General features: G+C 33.7%; 1 protein-coding gene across 3 annotated transcripts in view; it reads right to left on the bottom strand.

Annotated features, from left to right (window-relative positions):
* The window catches only part of LOC149802774 (allatostatin-A receptor-like), a 323,689-nt gene that overhangs the window by 121,186 nt on the left and 182,601 nt on the right, over nucleotides 1-19,902 (bottom strand). For all 3 annotated transcript variants that reach the window (XM_089952202.1, XM_089952203.1, XM_089952201.1), the window contains one exon: nucleotides 8,515-8,608. The gene's annotated coding sequence lies outside the window, so the exon portion shown is untranslated. The remainder of the gene's footprint in view (nucleotides 1-8,514; nucleotides 8,609-19,902) is intronic.

Genomic DNA, 19,902 nt, shown 5'->3' with positions numbered 1-19,902 from the left:
TTTCAGACTAATTCGAGAGGTCCCAAATGATGTACACCGATCAGATCAAGCTGAGATAAATGTAATTTGTTACAAAATTATTGTATTAGCTAAATAAGATAAAATAATTAATTTGGCAAAATTCAATAAATATTTTATTTCTATAGAATACAAAGGGAACATTTAGAAAGGACCAACAGTATTTTGAAATAATTCCCAAATAGTCTTAAACATTATATCACAAGTCCAAAGGTTTAGAGTATTCAGAATGATTTTCAATCATATTTCGAATGAATTCACATTTCGAATGAATTTCAATGCTGAAGTGTTAATATACCAATATCATTAGATTGTGTTGAAGTGCTAACAGTCCTGATGCATCACAGTGATACAGACCAAAATGTCTTAGTAATACTTCATGGTAATCCCAGTATTCAGTCCAAAAGCACTATTGAGCACTTTGTAATTAAAGTAAATAATTTAAATAAATAAATCCTCTAATATTTTAACTGAACACATATCAATTGATTACTCAGAAGACTTATTTTAAGATTGGAATAAAAAATGTCTGTCTTCTCCCTGATAAAAAAGGAAAGTTAAATATGTGGACCAGGATGAGTTCTAGAACATTTTAAGTTGTCAACAATATCAGGTATTTTACCAAAACTTTAGTTAAGAACATGGCAAACAGGATATATTCCAGGAATTCAAGAGAGGAAACCCTTGTCCTGAACTCAAATCAAGGTAACGTGTTTACCTAAAAATAGTAAGAAATCTTAATCTATAACCTGCAATAATCAATAAAACAATAGCTATGTAATATGTTCCTTTAAAAATAGCCATGTAGGCCCAGCTGTTTTGTTAAATTATGGACAAAGGTGAATCACAATGGAAATTAAATAGAAATAAAATATTTTTATCCATGCAACGATTGTTAAGGATCATACTTTTCTAATTTTGGTCCAGTGGTTTTGTCTTTTGTAATGGACGTTGTCAACGTGTTTTTACCAGACACTGTATCACTCATATATACTCGAAGTCAATTCGAGAAATAACAATTACATAGTTCCTCATTTCCTCATCTGATAAGTTGAAACATTTTTCATCGCGCTTGTACAACCTGTCTTCTTTCCATGATCATAAAGTTCACACAATCATTAAAACAGGTCTTCTCAAAGAGTGTAGACGACCTGTCTCCCATTTATTGGTTATTGATGATGATTACATTGCGAGTATCGATTAGCAGTAATGTAGGTTTGCATTGGTCTCTATCAAATATCATTCGTCCCACTAAGTCTTTGGTTATGGTATTGCACTCTTGCATAAAATATATGCAAATTATAGACAACATACATGATGACACATGTAGCTATAATTAGAAGATAACTATTTATGTTACCTATGTTACCAGAATATATAATCGTAAGGACAATGATGCTAATTTTGATTAAATGTGTAGATATCACTAAATTTGTGTGCCTTGTTAAATGCAGACATCAACATTAAAGTGTTGTGCAAATGTCGGAAGGTTTAGAAAAACTATTTTAATTTGCATATTTACCATTCACTGGGATTTTTAGTACTTACATCAGTAAAATATGAATGCGCCATATTAAGAAGTAAATACTTGTTTATGTACAGTGTTCAGTACAATTCCCATGTTGACAACAAAGTTTACTTACACGTGTTTGAAAAGCGAGATCATCTGAATCTGTGTTGACATGTATTCAACAACTCTGTTCCAGTGAATTACCTTAGCTGCATTTAGCACAGCTGGCGTAAGACTATAAGGTAATCATAAATCTAGACCCTAAGGGTCCCCCTGCATATTACGGTACCTTATTAACAAATTTCCTAAAATTTAATAAGTAAAAAGCCCAGTTAGAAAATTGCTTCCAAATAAATAAAATTAGATATTATAAGGCAGTTATTTGCCCGGACCATCAGGCCCAGCCGCAGAAGGTGGCGACGATTAGTTTAAGTTTTGAACAAACACAAGCACATCATTACAAAGTGATTGTGTCTAAAAATATAGGCTATATTCTCCTTGGAAAGAACCGGTTCTACAAAAACGTCTTACTCTATTTCTAAGCTAACGAACGACCCTCAAACACTAGCAATAATCAGAGTTTTCCAGAATGATAATCAGATGGTTAATACATTTGGAAAAAAAATATTACTGTATCACTTGGAACTCTACAGAGATGACGAGTGACACTCCATCTGCATATTTTCTCCTTTGCCATCTCTAGACATGGGCAATTAAGAAGTGGCCAATGCACAAATAAAAGTCTTGAAAGCCCTGCACCCACTCGATGAGTGATTAATTAGTACACCGTGGGTACATTAACCCAACGTAATTGGCCGAATCGAGGCAAACATTGTAAATTCAAGTCAAGTCAAGCCGTCCAGACTGATACTGTAACAAGGCAAGTGATGATCAATGGAAGGTATACGGCAGGTACCACCCAACCGCAAGTAGTCACCGGGGATGACCGGCTTCTAAGAGGGCACAATAGCTAGAGGTCTGGAACACGAGTAGCATTATTGCGTTGTAAACCTGGAGGATGAGGTGATAACCACTTCATCTGTAACAGTTTTCCAAGAACAGTAGTCACTAGGGATCGGATGCCCAGAAAATGGCTGACTGTATGTGGTTTTCAATTTGGCTTCAAAAACCCCTTTCTCTTAAAGCTCTATAAATTCCAAATTTTATCATTTCGACTCACGTTAAAAGCAAAATAATCATTTCAGTATTCAACTTAGAAAAATAGGATAACTAATTTATTGAAGTGCAACTCATACCCTGTATAGATTTACATTTTTCACTTTGGAAACACTACGTACACTATCTCGACTCTAAATATGAAAAAGGAAGTACATTTTAATTAAATAGAACATTACAACTAAAATGTGGAGCTAAATATGTATTTGGCAGATAGGAACACTATGACTTAGAAAACTGGGCAGAGTTTGACAATGGGCGTATAAATCTCGTTTCAATTCATGATTTTGCTGCAGTCTTTGTGCTTCCAGACAAGCCTTTTCCTAACTTGGCCTCTAAAGGATATTTGCATAGATTCAACACGTCGTACATGGCCGAAGGATCAAACACGACGTTAATGCAAGCTCATTGAGGACCTAAAATGCATGGTCGAAGAGACAACACTCATGAATCCAAGAGTTAGTAAACAATAAATGTGGTACTGGTTCAGTTATAACACGTGAAGCACATGCAAGATGGGGTATAATAACTACTTCCAGGACAAGAAGATTAATGAGGACCACCATCATTACTTTTAGAATTTCAGAACCACCAGTAATAGATGCGGTAAGTAAATTCCATGGCGATAAGTGGGGGTAAAATGTTCTGAATGTTGATACCGGATTCGGAGATGTTGGTACTTTTCCTTTCTGGTATGAAAAAGCTTTTCTCGAAGGTGAACAAGAGCTTTTTTCATGCCACTAATTGCTACTAAATACTGCCGTAAAAGCCCAATAATAATAATAATAAGAAGAAGAAGAAGAAGAAGAAAAGGAAGAGGAATATTTGCGTTTGTTTGTAATCATTAATTTGTCCCTAAAATATATTTCAACTTTTGTCAAAATATTTGCTGCAACTTATGTTTTATGATGTATTATTATTTTTAAAGTGTTTTGGGGGTTAAAAATATTTTCTGATTTATTTTTGTAAACATTTATTTCATTTTTGTTTTCTTCACTCTTATAGATACGAATAATTTCAGAGAAAGGAAATACAGATGGGAATTAATAACGTTGTTATTAAAACTTCCATTCTCAAGAAGAAATATTAACAGCAGACTAAAGGTCCTTTCAAAACAGACAGACGTTCTTACCTAACAGGTAAACTGGAGGTAAGGGAGATTTATGTCTGGTCGAAAGAAAATGTTATTCAAGCATAGCTTTGTTTATGATATCTCTACAATCCATGCATTGTTGCAAATGACAAACTGGATGTATCATGAATGAAGTATCTGTTTTTCAACAGAAATGCAGCGACTTAGCTAGCTCTGAAATATCGATGCTCTTTTATCGTTTACAACTGTGCAAGTCCGAAGGAACCCTTGGGTCTGTGGCATTTAAGCAATAGAACATATTTTGTTCCAATAATACTTCTTAAACAGTATTATACGAAAATGTACAATGCGGTCAGATATTCTTTTTTTATTGACTTTTTACTATCTATGTTCATTATTTCTCGAAGTTATATCAAAGACTTTTAAAAGCCTGTTATGAGTACCGACAATTATTTATTAAAGATAATAACCTTGTTGTAAGGCGTATATCAGCTTCCATACCAGCAAGCTAAAGATGAAAACTTTAAACTATACATATCTTTAATAGATCAACGATTATATCTCCATTAAAAGACTGAAAGTCTGTATGAGCACAAATATAGATAAAGAAAATTGAAATGATAATTGACTTATTCATAGAAAGATTACATTTAAAAGAACCACTATTGTCACTGGAATATCTGTTGCAGATCTTATGCACCCACAGTTCAAAATATGCATGGTTCGTTCAATTTGATTTTAAACGGATAGCGTTAAGATCGATATGCCGTAGAGTTGTTTTCAATCAAATCTGTGTTTTCGCTGGTTTCATTCGAGTGTGCATTAAATACGCGTAAATATTGCTGGTTGTTTTGTCAACAGTATTACATAACAGAGGGAAACTGCATTGATCCGCACATCAGGAACATTGTCACATAGGGTAATAATGATTTTGATGGAAGAGGAGTCTACTATGGTCATTCGGATCAATTTGTCTATTTACAAAACAAGAATTGTCTGAGAAGTTACGAATGATTGATTTATTATTTTTTGTGCATTTGTAACTTATAGTCAATCGTTCAGTGAATATAGTCTTAGAAATAGCCGAGATGGTCCGAATAGACTGTGTTTCGTTGTAGGTGTAGACATTTCCTTTATACACAATGTCTGGTATTTCTGTAAATTAATGCGCCAACATACACTGCGGAATAAGTTTGTCTGGCATAAATAACCAGAGTAGTTCAGAATGATGAAAGATTTTCTGAAGAATATATTCAAGCCAAAGAAAACTTAGAATAATGAGCGTCATCCTTGTTTACCACAAGATCTTGTTTGTTTTGCTATTTTGAAACCTACAGGTAGTAACTATGTTCAAATGAGTTTCACCTGTCCTGTTTAAGGATGGTTACATACGACCAGATACGATTTTTGGTTAAAGTACCATTGTTTTGGGAGACGTATGAATATTGCACCTTTTGAATTGGGTTAAATCCCAAAGGAACTTTGTCGACCGTAGATCATTCCAAGTCACTACCCTCTATATTTGATTGAGCCCTGCGTTTTTCCAGTATTCCGCCTTATTTGGTGTTGATGTTTGGTTTTGATGGTATTGCTTACATTTCTTAGAGAATTTTAGTTTCTGACCACCGTCTTTTAAATGTGGATATAGAAGGTATAAAGAGTAAAGCCCTACGTTGACAAATATTTAGTTTTCACATCTTTGCGAAGTCTTGCTTTTGGGATATTACGGTTGCTTGGGGTTAACCTACACATTTGTGCAAATAAAATCTAAATCGATACCAGCACAGACACAAGGAAATCGCAATTATTTGGTTATATCATTATTATTTGCGAGGCCCTGTCAAACAAGCAGCAAATAATGTATCTCACCAATTTCTATGTCATTTTATGCAATACATTAATCATATATGTTGATTCATTTAATATTTACTGTATTATTGTCGAAATGTAATAGATGTGATTTACCACGATTTTCTAATTAAATATATGGCAGATTGCAGAAGCCTTTTAGCAAATGCTTCTCACGGGAAGTAGGGGTCAAGCGACTCGCGATAACACACCAAGGGCAAAAAAGTAAGGTTTTCAACTTCGAAAGATTCTTTTATTACACGTGAACATGTAAAAAAAATTAAGTCAATACTTAAACTTAATCAAACATACAAAATCAAACGTTAAATAGATTAAACTTTGATCTATAATTGATTTACACTCCAGAAATAATAACAAGAATAAGAATTTGAGCAAAAATTAACAATTCCAACAACAGCATTTTTGTACAAAACATTGTACTAAAAAACCTGAACATGAATCTAGGCCGATCAGTGTAAAACGGCCTGTTCAAGCGACACTTCAAACGCTGGTCGCGTAAAGCGTCATTAACTTGCATTTAATATGTATCCTGATTGCTGTAATGGAATACTAAAGTGGCAATGGAAATCGGGAAGTATGTGCAAATTTGTGTGCACTATACTCACAGCAAACGATCAAATCATTCGACGAGAGAAGATGAAAGTCCCGTTTGAGATACAATAGAGATGTCCCGCATATTTTTACACATTGGAAAACATTATCATGCACAGTTAGGAATGTGAGAAAGGAATAACACAAGGGATTAGGATTCGTGACCATGAAAGAGGCACGTCCGAGCCACTGCTACAACCCTGAATTCCTAATAGTCGGATTTTCCTATTCTGTTAACAGAAATCGGAAAATTCACCAATCAAATCATTTTACACCCAGATTTTGCCCCAATTGTATTTTAAAAGGCACACTTGTGACACGCGCCATAATTGAGATAACTTCATATAATTGTATACACAAACTAATCACTTCAATGGAGTTTATAATGTAAAAACTATAATCACCATCTGTGTGTAATGTGTAATGCTTTGCGTACCAGCCTATGTGGGCATGCAAAATAGGTATGGATATAGGTATTATTATTGAATGCCCATACTGGGAAAGGAACGCCTATGGAAAATTCATCTTGTTAAATTTCAGGTTGTCTTTCATCACTTTAGGAATTTAATGACCAGTTAGTTTTCTGCTATTTCAGCATTTAATAAACATAAAACAAGCTGAAAAAGTATTGACTTTGTTATTAAAATAGGTGAACAGTTGGTGACTAGGAAGGAAATTTGACAAGAAAACAAAAGCAACATTTTGGAACTTTGTCTTCAAGTTGTTTCTTAAGCTGAATGATACTTGTGAGAAATTACTAGACGCAATACAACATGGTCATTAACAGAATACACCAGAAAATTCCCTCCCTCCCTCCCTCTCTGTCTCTCTGTCTCTCTCTCTCTCTCTCTCTCTCTCTCTCTCTCTCTATATATATATATATATATATATATATATATATATATATATATATATATATATATATATATATATATATATATATATATATATATATATATATATATATGTTTATACCAAATACATTAAAATAATATGGCTTTTAAAGTGTTGGTATAAAGCAATTTGTATACCAGAACTGTTAGTATATCAAATTATGACCTGCCCATGGCGCAGTAATACGCATATAAAAACATTCGTGCAATAGTGTGCTGTTGACTCTTGGCCTATAGATCAATGATGAATTACCACTCATTAATCATTAGTAACGTATGAAAATAAAAATAAAAAGTATGAATTATCCCCGTTTTCCAATTGAATTTTATATGGTAAATAATTTCATCGCAATCCTTTCTGTTTTCAGTTCCCCTCCCCTCTCATGCATAAGGGACAAAATACGCCGAAATAGAAAAAATAAGTTGGGGTGGATGGAAACCTTGAAAATGAACTTATACCAAGTAACCTGCAAGAATATGGTTCGTTGTAACGGCATTGGTACATTTTCCTTGGGATTTATCTACAGTGTTTATATAATCAATGGTACAAATTTTCAATAGCCTGTCGACAATATACGGTAAATATCTTTCTTACGGAACACACGTACTGTAAGGTATTTAGTGCTTTATTGTTTTTGTTGTTGTTTCTTAAATATATTATAATGTTATAAAGATCGATTATTATTTGCTAAATATGAAAATACCCAAGACCGACTCTCTCTCTCTCTCTGTCTCTCTGTCTCTCTCTCTCTCTCTCTCTCTCTCTCTCTCTCATCGTAGCATTATTGTGACACATTAACATATAGCTAGCACATCACCACATTACAAGCCTCTGGTACATTAACATTTTCGAACATACAGGCAGGTCAAAACATTCAATATTGAAACCTCTTTGGAATACGGCTGGAATTTAGTTTGAAGTTTGTTCATTCGGGCTTGAGTTATAACTTTTCGGACAATTTGTAATTTAATTCACATTACTGCGATCTTTTCACTTTTAATTCTAGGTAAATAATATGGTTTCCTGAGTTTTCAAAAGCTTGTTGGATTTTGTTCTTTACTAGTCTAATTTTAAGAACGTACATACGTGCATACATACATACATACATACATACATACATACATACATGCACACATACATAATTATATGTAAATTGGAACCGGGAACTGTTTCATGCATGTAAAAGCATCCCTCGTAATGCTCTCTGATCTAGTATTTTATAAATATCTTTGAAGCGTACAGTTTGCGTCCAGCTGAGGTAGGCTTGCGATTATACATAGACAACATAAAATGCTACAAGTTCAAGTACAAATATGCACTTGTTACCCATTTTACGGTCTAAGGAAATAAATGTTGTACTCACCTAGAACATCAGATGTAAATGTGGTATTGCAGCAGACAGGTCCACTCTGTTGGCAGTTTCTTTGCTTCAACTGGTCTTGTGATCGTGACTGAAACTAAAAACAGAATCTTACAAAATTGATGAAACGTCTTATTTAAAGACAGAAACGTATTTGACTTATACGGGGAAATACTCTTGTCAGCATCAATTAAAATTTCCCATGTTGCTCTTGTTCTATTAAATATCTGATGATCATTATGCAACACTATCCTTAGACAGTTTCACGAAACTACTTCCTGCATAGTCTTTAATAACGCTTTCTCTTACATCAGCTATATCGATCCTCGTGTTCATAACGGACATGATTGACGTTTGTGTAAAACTGTATCGACTTGTTTAATAATAAGCCTTAATGAGCTACATGAAAATAGTAATGATCGGCAGATATAAAACACTAATTAAAACAACTAGAAGGTTCAACAGCTCTGTTTCACAACTGTAAAGTTGAGTATGGTCAAAAACACATACAGTAAAATGCGTAAGAAATGTCCACGTATTATGTAAACGTCAGATTTGATTCGGATGTTTTCAGTTTGTGTATTTTATGACTTTTTTAGCAGAAATAATTCTGAAAAGAGGGTTTTTATGTAACAGTAATGTTAATAAGGTTATATATATACATGTACTTTGTCTGCTTTTAACTAGAGGATGGCTTTGTGCATAGAAAATTTCCCAAAGACTGCAATGTTAATGTTTTGCCAACTTGCATCAGTTTGTTGGTGGTACGTCATGAAATTTTACGAAATAATCACACAACAGTCTTTTAGAAAATTGGAATACTGTATTTGCAGTTAATTTATTTTACACACTTATCTGACATTTCGACACTAAGGTTTAATTATAAAATGATAATAATAAAAAAATGACCAGACAGTGTACTAAAATGTTGCTTACTCCATACACCTATAGAGTTTATTAGGTAACACTTTGGCAGTAAAAACAAATCACTTAAAATTACCATTACCAAATCCAGATTATAATATTAGATACTAACTTATTACATTGTTTGTTTCTTTTAAGATATTTGTTTAATGAATTGTGGAATGGGTCAGCTAATGCATTGTTATTTTTTATATACTTGTGGAATGTGTCACTTAATGCATCGTTAGTATTTTTCAGATACTGCTGGAATGTGTCACTTAACAAAATGTAAAGGAGTGCTGTTTACAAAGCTTATCAAGAAGATGGATTAAACAAGTTATATTAAAAATGCTGTGAATTCTTCTAACAGTATATATGATGATCTTCAAAATACATTTTGAGAAAAAACCAACGTTTCTATTTCTTTGCAGAACATTTGTCGAACACATATGTTAACAACTGTACTGATTTTCAAGTCAAAACGCTTTGGTTTCATAATAAGATAAAAACTGGGGGTACATATAATTTTAGAACAGGATGGTATGAGAAAGAAATCAAATATATTATAGATATTTTAGATCGTTATTGCACATTCTTATTTCAAGGAACAAAACACAAGAAGTATACTTTGTCAAGACAACTTTTAGAGTATATAAGCATCAGAGAAGCTGTAAAAGATTATTATCACCATTATATATTATCCCAATAACCATTACATATAATCACACTATCCATTATATATAACCCTAGTAACCATTACATATAATCCTATTAACTATTATATATAATCATATTGACCATTATATATATATATATATATATATATATATATATATATATATATATATATATATATATAATCCTACTAATCATTATATATAATCGCTCTATCCATATATATTTCTCACGAACCATTATATAGAATCCTACAAATCACTATATATATACTCACTAACCATTATATATAATCATGTTAATCATTATATGTAATCTTAAAAAATATATACAATCTCACTAACCATTATATATAATCATACTAACCATTATATTTAATCCTACTAACCATTACATATCATACCACTAACCGTTTCACACAAACCAAGTAACCTATACATATAATCCTACGAACAATTATATATATTTTCACTAACAATTATATATAATCCTAATAACCATTATATGTAATCTCAATAACATTTATATATAACCCTACTAACCATTATATAAAATCTCACTAACCATTATAAATAATCATAACAACCATTATGTTTAATCCCGTTAATCATTACATATAGTCCCAATAACCATTAAATATAGCCCTATTAGCCATTATATAGAATCGTACTAAATATTATATATAATCCAAGCAACCATTATATATAATCTCACTACCCATTGTATATAATCCCAATAATCATTACAAATAATACTACTAACCTTTATATAGATATCTACTAACTACTACATATAATCGTGGGTCGGTGGTTCTTTCCGGGTCTTCCCGGGTTCTTCCTCCACCATTAATACTGGCCGCCATGTATAGCCTATCGTGTGCTGAAATATGGCGTTAAACCCCACAACAACAACAACAACTACATATAATTCTACTCCATATTACATATAATCACACTAAATATGATATATAATACCAATAACCATTTAATTAATCCCAATAACCATTACATATATACCCAATAACCATTATATGTAATCCTAATAACCATTACATGTAATCCCAATTACCTTTACATATGATCCCAATAAACATTACATTTAATTCCAATAACCATTACATATAATCCGAATATCCATTATATATATTCCCAGTAACCAGTATATATTGTCCTAACAACCGTTATATATAATCTCAATAACCATCACATGTAATCCCAATGACTATAACATATGATCCCAATAACCAGTAAATATAATCCCAGTAACCATAATATATAATCCAAATAACCATTACATATAATCCCAATAACCATTGAATATAATCCCAATAACCGTTAAAAATAATCCCATTAGCCATTACATATAATTCCAAAAATCATTGCATATATTCCCAATAACCATTACATATAATCCCGGTAACTATTATATATAATCCCAATAACAATAATATATAATTCCAATAACCATTATATATGATCCCAAGAAACATTATATTTAATCCAAATAACTATTATCTATGATCCCAATAACCCATATATGTAATATCAATAACCATTTAACATAATTCCAATAACCCTTATATATCATCCAAACAATCATTAAATATAATCCCAATAACCATTTGATATAATCATAATAACCATTATATATAATCCCAATAACGATTACATATAATCCCAATAACCATTACATATAATCCCAATAACCATTATATTTAATCCCAATTGCCATTATATATAATCTTAATAAGCATTATATATGATCTCGATAACCATTATTTACAATCCAAAAAACCATTCTATATAATCCCAATAACCATTACATTTAATCCCAATAACCATTATATATAATCCCCAAAACCATTACATATAATCCTAATTACCTTCACAAATAATCCCAATTTCCATTACATATAATTCGAATAACGATTGCATATAATCCCCAAAACCATTACATATAATCCGAATAACCATTATATTTAATCACAATCCGCCTTACATATAATCCCAATAACCATTACATATAATTACAATAACCATTTTTCATATGATTCCAATAACCATTGCATATAATCCCAAAAACCATTACATGTAGTCCCAATAACCATTACTTATAATCCCAACAACCAAATATATATTATCCCAATAACCGTTATATATAATTCCAATAACTGTTAAATGTGATCCCAATAAACCATTACATATGATCCCAATAAACAACATATATAATCCCAATAACTACTATGTCAAATCCAAATAACTGTTATATATAACCACAATAACTATTATATATAATCACATAAAGCATTAAATAAATCCAATATTGATTATATATAATCCCAATAACCATAATATATAATCCGGATAACCATTATATATGATCCCATTAATCATTACATATAATCCCAATAACCATCACATATAACCCCAATCAGCATCAATTCTAACCCCAATAACCATTACATATAACCCCAATCAGCATTAACTCTAACCCCAATAACCATTACATATAATCCAAATAACCATTACATATAATTCCAATAGCCTTTACATATAATCCCAATAGCCATTACATATAATCCCAATAGCCTTTACATATAATCCCAATAGCCTTTACATATAATCCCTAATGTAAATATACCTATCAGTAAATTGACGATTAGACAACATGCAAAACAAAATCAATATTTTCGGTATTGTTTCAAAATGATCTTAAGTAAATAACGACGAAAATGCCCAGATTTGAACAAAAAAAATAGTTCAGTTAGATAAATATTATAGAGTCGTAGGATTGTAGAAGAGCATTTTCTGCACTATCTGACATTGGTGTTTTACTGGACTCGAATGGATCATTCAGTAGAATATCACCCAGAATATAAAAACGTTATTTTTGGGAAGGCAATAAACCTCTCTTTTAATGGGATCCTTTGCTGTCATGTTTTAGGGATATTTGTCCGGGCATTGAAAGTTTAATTTCACTTCCAAATGGATCTTTTTTTGTGTGCAGGGTAAATGGATTATTGACAAAATAAGAACAGAACTGAGGAAAGTTTACCTCTTTTGTAAACCTTCAAAATGTGTTTCAATAGTCTTTATAAAAAAGAAAGATATATGCTATAAATAAGTAAATAAATAAATAAATACACGTACTGCATCTCGCGGTAAACAAGATTGTCGAGCGAATTCGATTCTGCTGATGTAACTTTAACTGCTGGACAAAGTGCTTGTCAGGTACAATTGGTCATGGTACAGTCAACCAACAAGCATGATAAAAAAGCTTTGATACCTAAAACACACTGTCACTTTAATAAAGTAAAAACTGTTTATTGAAACAAGCAATTCATTTACACTAATATTTATCATTCTAATTTATTTTCAAGTTCAAATGCGACAAACTAAATGGGCGAACGATGTTCTTTATCCAAAACAATATCAGTATATTTTTACATTTAAAACTGTCAGACTCCTTTTGAAACAACTACAGAAAATTGTAACTGAATTGTATTTAGATGTTTTAGAAAGGTAATCATTTCTTTGTAAATCGTGTATTTATTTAAAGAAAATTTATTAAAAGTTGAAATTGAAAACTCTATGACATGAAAGCGTTAAAAGAAAATGAAATGTATCTTTTGTGTACGTTTTCAACTTTATCTGAATATAGCACAAATAGCACAAGTTAACATATTTTATATTCATTTAAGCATTACACTCAAACATTTTCTGACTGATTTAGTTCATTTGTCAGTGTGTGTTTTTGTATGTGTTTTTAAAATAAAGTTGAAATTGATATATTTCTATAGTTTCATGTGTCATTCTTTCATTTTCCATTGTTTAACTACAAATACATTGACTAATTTCAATGATTCAGAAAATTTTCCGAAACGAATGCTTCAGTTAGATCCATCTTTCATTAGATAAGAGCGTATGAACGTCAAAAGCCTAAGAATTTTGGCATACATTTTGTTTAGACCTACCGATTTATTGGTGTCTATTTTAGTGTTAATACAAATAGTATCAATTAATGTAATGAGGTGTTTATTATTTGTAGCATTGGGTTAATTTTCCGTCCTAGGTCAGTATGTTACAGAAACCTAAAATAAAAAAAATAAAAAGTTGGGATGAACGAGTTTAAAAGAAGGTTTGAAGATAAAATACAAATAAGCAAAAGTGAAAACATTTGAAGGAAGAATTTGTAAACTAACACTGATCAAGTTCTTATGAAACTGGTATTAAAGAGGTACAGTTGTTTTGCATGTATAACAACTATAAATTCTCACGAACTAAAGATCAGATCACGTACAATTTAATTCAGAGAAGTGAATCCATATAGGTATATCCCCGACCCTACAGGCAGTTTTTATCTTTAATCATCAAGGATTTGACTTTGTTCCTACTCAAATGGCAATTGGCAAGGTTCCGACATGTGTGATAACAGTCTTGCACCTCAGTGATTTCACTACTACATCAGTGAGGTTGTTTAAACCGATTGAGCCTTTAACATTTAAATGTGTGATTTTATTAGAATAGTTACAAAGCATTGGTTCCAGAACAACATATTATAATATGGGATTATTTGTTAAAATGTTATCGAGTCTGTTAGCTTGCCATGCCTCAAACGCATGTGCAGTGGTCCCAGACCACATTTAATACACGGAATTTGAACTTTTAATCTAGCGTCATTATGCAAATCAATTTTTTATTTTAACGACAATGAGTATTGACATGTTGACCCCAAGATAAATGTGCCTTTTTAATACTTGAAATACCTTAAAAACATTCGCTTCAGAAGCTTTAGTTATCGTATCCTGTAACCTTGAACGCTAACCTTGACCGCTAAAACGCTTAATTTTATCCATCTTCTAAGTTATCCACATAACTTGGTGAAAGTAAATGGAAGAGAGCTGATGTTTGTTCCAGAAATTATTTTTCTGCTTTCACTGACTGACCTTGATCTTTAACATTTTGACCCTGAAATATTCATATATTTTACTTACACAAACGCGGGCTATTCACAGGGGTTGATCCTGGGCTTTGCTATATAATTAATCGTCGAAATACATATTATTCCCATTAATGGTACACCCTGTAATGAATGGGTCTTGAGTTGGATTCATATAAAGATATATTATTCCCAAGATTCGCACAATCATTGATAATTCCGAAGCATGTAAACAGATATTGTTCCTAACAATGGTACACCCTTTTAATAATGGGTCTTACCTCCGAAACATATAAACATATATTATTCCAAACATTCGCACATCCATTTATATTTTCTTAAGTAGGAATCATATTAACATTTATTATTCCTAACACTGGCACGCCGTTTGATCAATTGGTCTTAAGTCCGAATCAGATACACAGGTATTATTCCCAACATTCGCACACTAATTGATATTGTCATAAAATTGGAATCATGTAAACAGGTATTAGTCCTAACTTTGGTACACCCTTTGATCAATGGGTCTTAAGTCCGAGTCGTGTAAACATGCATAAATTATTTCTAATATAGGTGCACTCTTTGATCACTGGGTCTTAAGTCCGAATTTTGTAAACCGGCATTAGTCCTACCTTTTTTCACCCTTTCATCAACGGGCCTTAAGTCCTAATTATGTACACGTGTATTATTCCTACTATTGGTACAACCTTTGATCAATTGGTCTTAAATCTGAATTATGTAAACAGGTATTAGTCCTAACTTTATTTCACCCTTTCATCAACGGGCCTTAAGTCCGAATTATGTACACGTGTATTATTCCTAATACTGGTACAGCCTTTGATCATTGGTCTTAAATCTGAATTATGTAAACAGGTATTAGTCCTAACTTTATTTCACCCTTTGATCAATGGGTCCAATTCCGAATCATGTATAAAGGTATTAGTCTTAATATTGGTACACTCTTTGATCAATGGGTATTAAATCCGAATCATGTAAACAGGTATTATTCCTAATATTGGTACACCCTTTGATCAGTTTGTTTTCAGTCGAAATCATGTAAATAAGTATTATTCCTAATATTGGTACAGTTCTAAGTCCGAATCATGTACACAGGTATTATTCCTAATATTGGCACACCCTTTGATCAATGGGTCTTAGGTCCGAATCACGTAAACAGGTATTATTCCTAGCATCGGTGCACCCTTTGGTCAATGAATCTTAAGTCTGAATCATATAAACAGGTATTTTCCCTAATATTAGTACTCCCTTTGATCAATTGGACTTGGGTCCGAATCATGTCAACATGTATTATTCCTAGCATTGGTACGCCCTTTGATCAATGGGTCTTAAGTCCATAACATGAAAAGGGGTGGTATTCCTAATAATTGTACACTTAGGGACAGTGTGTAATGTTATCAAGGTCTCTACACTGGGTACAGTCACACAGGTGCCCTCCCAGAATGGCTTTTCGGGAATGTCCATGACAGTCCTGTCCTGAAGGGACATTTTTTTCTCGTTGGCGAGTTCATTTTCTGAAACTGTCACTAACACAGGTTTAAATGTTACTTTGTTCACTGAATGTTCGAATTCGGGATCACAGCTTTTGGGCCTAACTGGCCACTTCTTTGGTCCAAACCTCGAAACCCCTGCTTTTCCAGTCACGTACATCTGTCCTGTGAGGGTGTAAGTCACAAGCTACACACACATCGTCGTAGACATCTTCAGTACCTAAAAGTTGACGAATCTTTATTTCCAGTATAGGCTGATACGTATCGTGACGAAAACGCAGCTCTTTTAACAGAATCAGTCTCTTGTGGACATGATAAGGGGCCACTTTCACGTTTTATTTGGTAGTAGGTAAAGTTCGTAAAGAGTCCACAAGGATTCGGCTGGTAAACGAAATCACAGAAAGGAAGTCACTACGACACACAGCCAAAGTCGACCCCAATTCACAGTTCTCGTAATAAGTGTTGGTAATCCTCCGCCGTTTGAATATTCACATTGATTTCCTATCACGGAATCTGTCTTATTCTGGTATTCAAATACCAGTGATTCCACCATTGGTGACGTAAAGGATGCACTTGTTCTTTGCTTTGAACTTGTATTTTGACCAACTCTCGGTAAATGCGTTCTCGCAACTCTAGAGGCAAACCACGAATGTTCCCTTGTAAAGTATCCGAGAAAATGCCAGTCAGTATTTATACCCGTGTTGGGGTCACTTGTAATTGTCTTTCTTTCATTTAAAATCTTCACCTACAACGAAATTAATGGACAAAGTAATTTCTGACCACTGACATGTAGGGTAATGGTCAAGAATGGTAATACATTTTCTGATGTAAACGGACTCAAGCGGAGTAATTGGATGAACGCAGATATGATCTAGTAAAATCTGACGAGTTTGCTGATGGCTTTTGCCAATTTCCTTGTGTTAATTTATCGAAACAAACGCTCCTTAGTGACCAATTGAGATTTTGCTCTGACAAGTACATGCCATACTTCCTTGTAGATCTTCTCTTGCAATCCGTTTTGTTATCCTTCATTTTTATTTTTAATGGGATTTAAATACTTGTCTATGTGTTATCCAACGTTTGACTCCTAGCCAAGCCGGTCTCTTAAACGACATGGTATTCCATTTCAATGACTAGGGTCCAACTAAAAGTAGATAATGACAATAGAGAGCCCATCGAGCATGTTCCAGGTAAGACGAATCTTTCTGTTTCAATTCGTAAAGTGACACACCGCAACTGACGCACTTAAATTTATCACCTTCGTCCAAGCAGAAAAATCCGGATCAGACTAATTCTTCGGGGGGAGGTCCTCAAAGACATTAAGGCAACATTCCGTGGAACGTCTGAAAACGACTTTCAAACTCGCAGTATGCAGGCAAATTGACAGGGAACGAATATTCGCCTTTCACAGGGTACGGTGAAATCAGCAGGAATTTGATCAGGATTGGATGACATCCGAAGGGTGGTAGACGCAAGGTCACGCTTGGAGGTTATTAACCACCATACAAACCAGTAAAGAGTCCACGAGAAAGAGTGGCCTCGCTTTCGCATCTATCAGGTTGGACACGCACATCATCATTTTCCACGGTAGGTATGGTAGTAGTGGTAGTAGTAATCATAATAAAGTTCCTATGATGTGATATGGAATCGCTGCGGTCACAGCGTACGGTATCCCTGCAATCGCAAGGTAGAGCAACACACTCAGCTTGAGAATCCCCGAACAAGAATGATGTCTGTTTAAAAGTATTCATCTTTCTCGCTTGATCTTAGTAGTTACAATGAACTATCGGTCTTGGTTTTTTCCATTTTTAATGCTCACCATTATCGACGTGTCCGCACTCGCTTGTGATATACGATTTCATGCACTTTTTCCGAAGGTCGACTAACAATTTGGTGTCTGAGTAAAAGTAAAATCTTGTACAGTTCGTAGGTCGTCAATTTAAGGTTTCCATCCCGTCAAGACTGCAAAACTTCCTTCAGCAAACATATGTTCACCACTCGGCTGATGTAATAATGTTAGAGTCAATCATTTCACTTTACACACGGCGTGCACTTCTCCTTGTTTGTCCCGGTATTCGTGTATGTTAAGTTGTAGGACCGCCACTAACAAAACTTAGATTCTTCTCGTCAGATGGATCGTCCGTCCAGGCTCCTAAACGGTCTCTTTCGATTTTAGGTAAGTGACCAAGGCGATTGATGTAGAAACAACTGTCCGTGTCAAAATACAATAACAGTTCTAAAACGTCGTACACTTTTAAGCAAGCAAGGGTTGTCAAGTTAGCCGCAATGATGACATTTCAAAATATGTCGGCCTCTACAAAGTCCAGGTCTTCCTCGTAATTGACTAAGTCCTCACGAAGAACGTCTACGTCTTTCATGTATTTAGTTTTGTCGTGAATCAACTGGAAGTAGCTGGAAGGATCAGAAAAATACTCAGTCTTGGGTAAACACAATCGTTGTGCCATTTTGAACCACAAGCAACTCAACTTCACTCCGGCAAAAGATTGCCTTCCTTCCTTTTTGTCCAGGTGGTCTAAAGTGATGCCTTTTTGCTCCCAGTATTTCTCTTTGAATTTATTTTGGTCTTCGGGAGCGTGGCACCAGGAAGGACAGCCGTTGTCTTCTTGTTTCAATTTCAAAAAAAGCATCTACCTAGTCAGCGAAAAAGCTCTTCTGAGTCTGGTCATCCTTGTGGGTTTTTTTTCTGTCGTGGGAATACCGTAAATTTCGTATCCGTCTATCAACTGCACACCAAAATCACATGTTGACCCACGTTCCTGTTAAGGTACGTTCTTCTTGAGTGTTCTTAGAAAGTTTGTCTTCATTACACGTTTCGGCACAAGTATAACACAAAGGAAACATCCGGTTTTCTTGGCAATGGTGAGGTAAAATGGGATGGTACAATTCAGTGGGAGGCAAGACTTTTCATTTATTCAGTCCTTCTATTGTCGAATGTTATCCAGGCCTATGTGTTCAGTCAGCAATTATCGTCAAGACAGTGTTCAGAGGCCAAACGTTGCATACATTTCGATCCACAATGCTTGTGTTGGTATCAATTGTTATAGCCATAGGTACATTTATCATAATAATATCTGTATCCTAGGAATCCAGTGATACTGGTAATGGCATCGAAATGTTAATCGTGATGATAGGCGTAAATGTATTTTTCGTCTTTGAAATCTTTGCCACGAAACAAGAGAGGTCCGCGCACTTCTTGAGGGTGTACTGTCCAGGTGTAGCGTGGAATTAAGACATCTTGTAATATTTGCATTTCAGGAATGCCATAAGTGGTGTCTTTGGATATTCCCGTTTGCTGTAACATGAGTTTTGTTTCTCTTCGTTGTTCGGCTCGGTCCATCGTTGAATA

Source organism: Sinohyriopsis cumingii, chromosome 3 (genome assembly GCF_028554795.1).
Source record: "Sinohyriopsis cumingii isolate HCF-2022 chromosome 3, ASM2855479v2, whole genome shotgun sequence".
In the NCBI taxonomy this organism is placed as follows: domain Eukaryota; kingdom Metazoa; phylum Mollusca; class Bivalvia; order Unionida; family Unionidae; genus Sinohyriopsis; species Sinohyriopsis cumingii.
The sequence above is the reverse complement of the archived record's forward strand: the minus strand, read 5'-3'. Positions and strand labels throughout refer to the sequence as shown.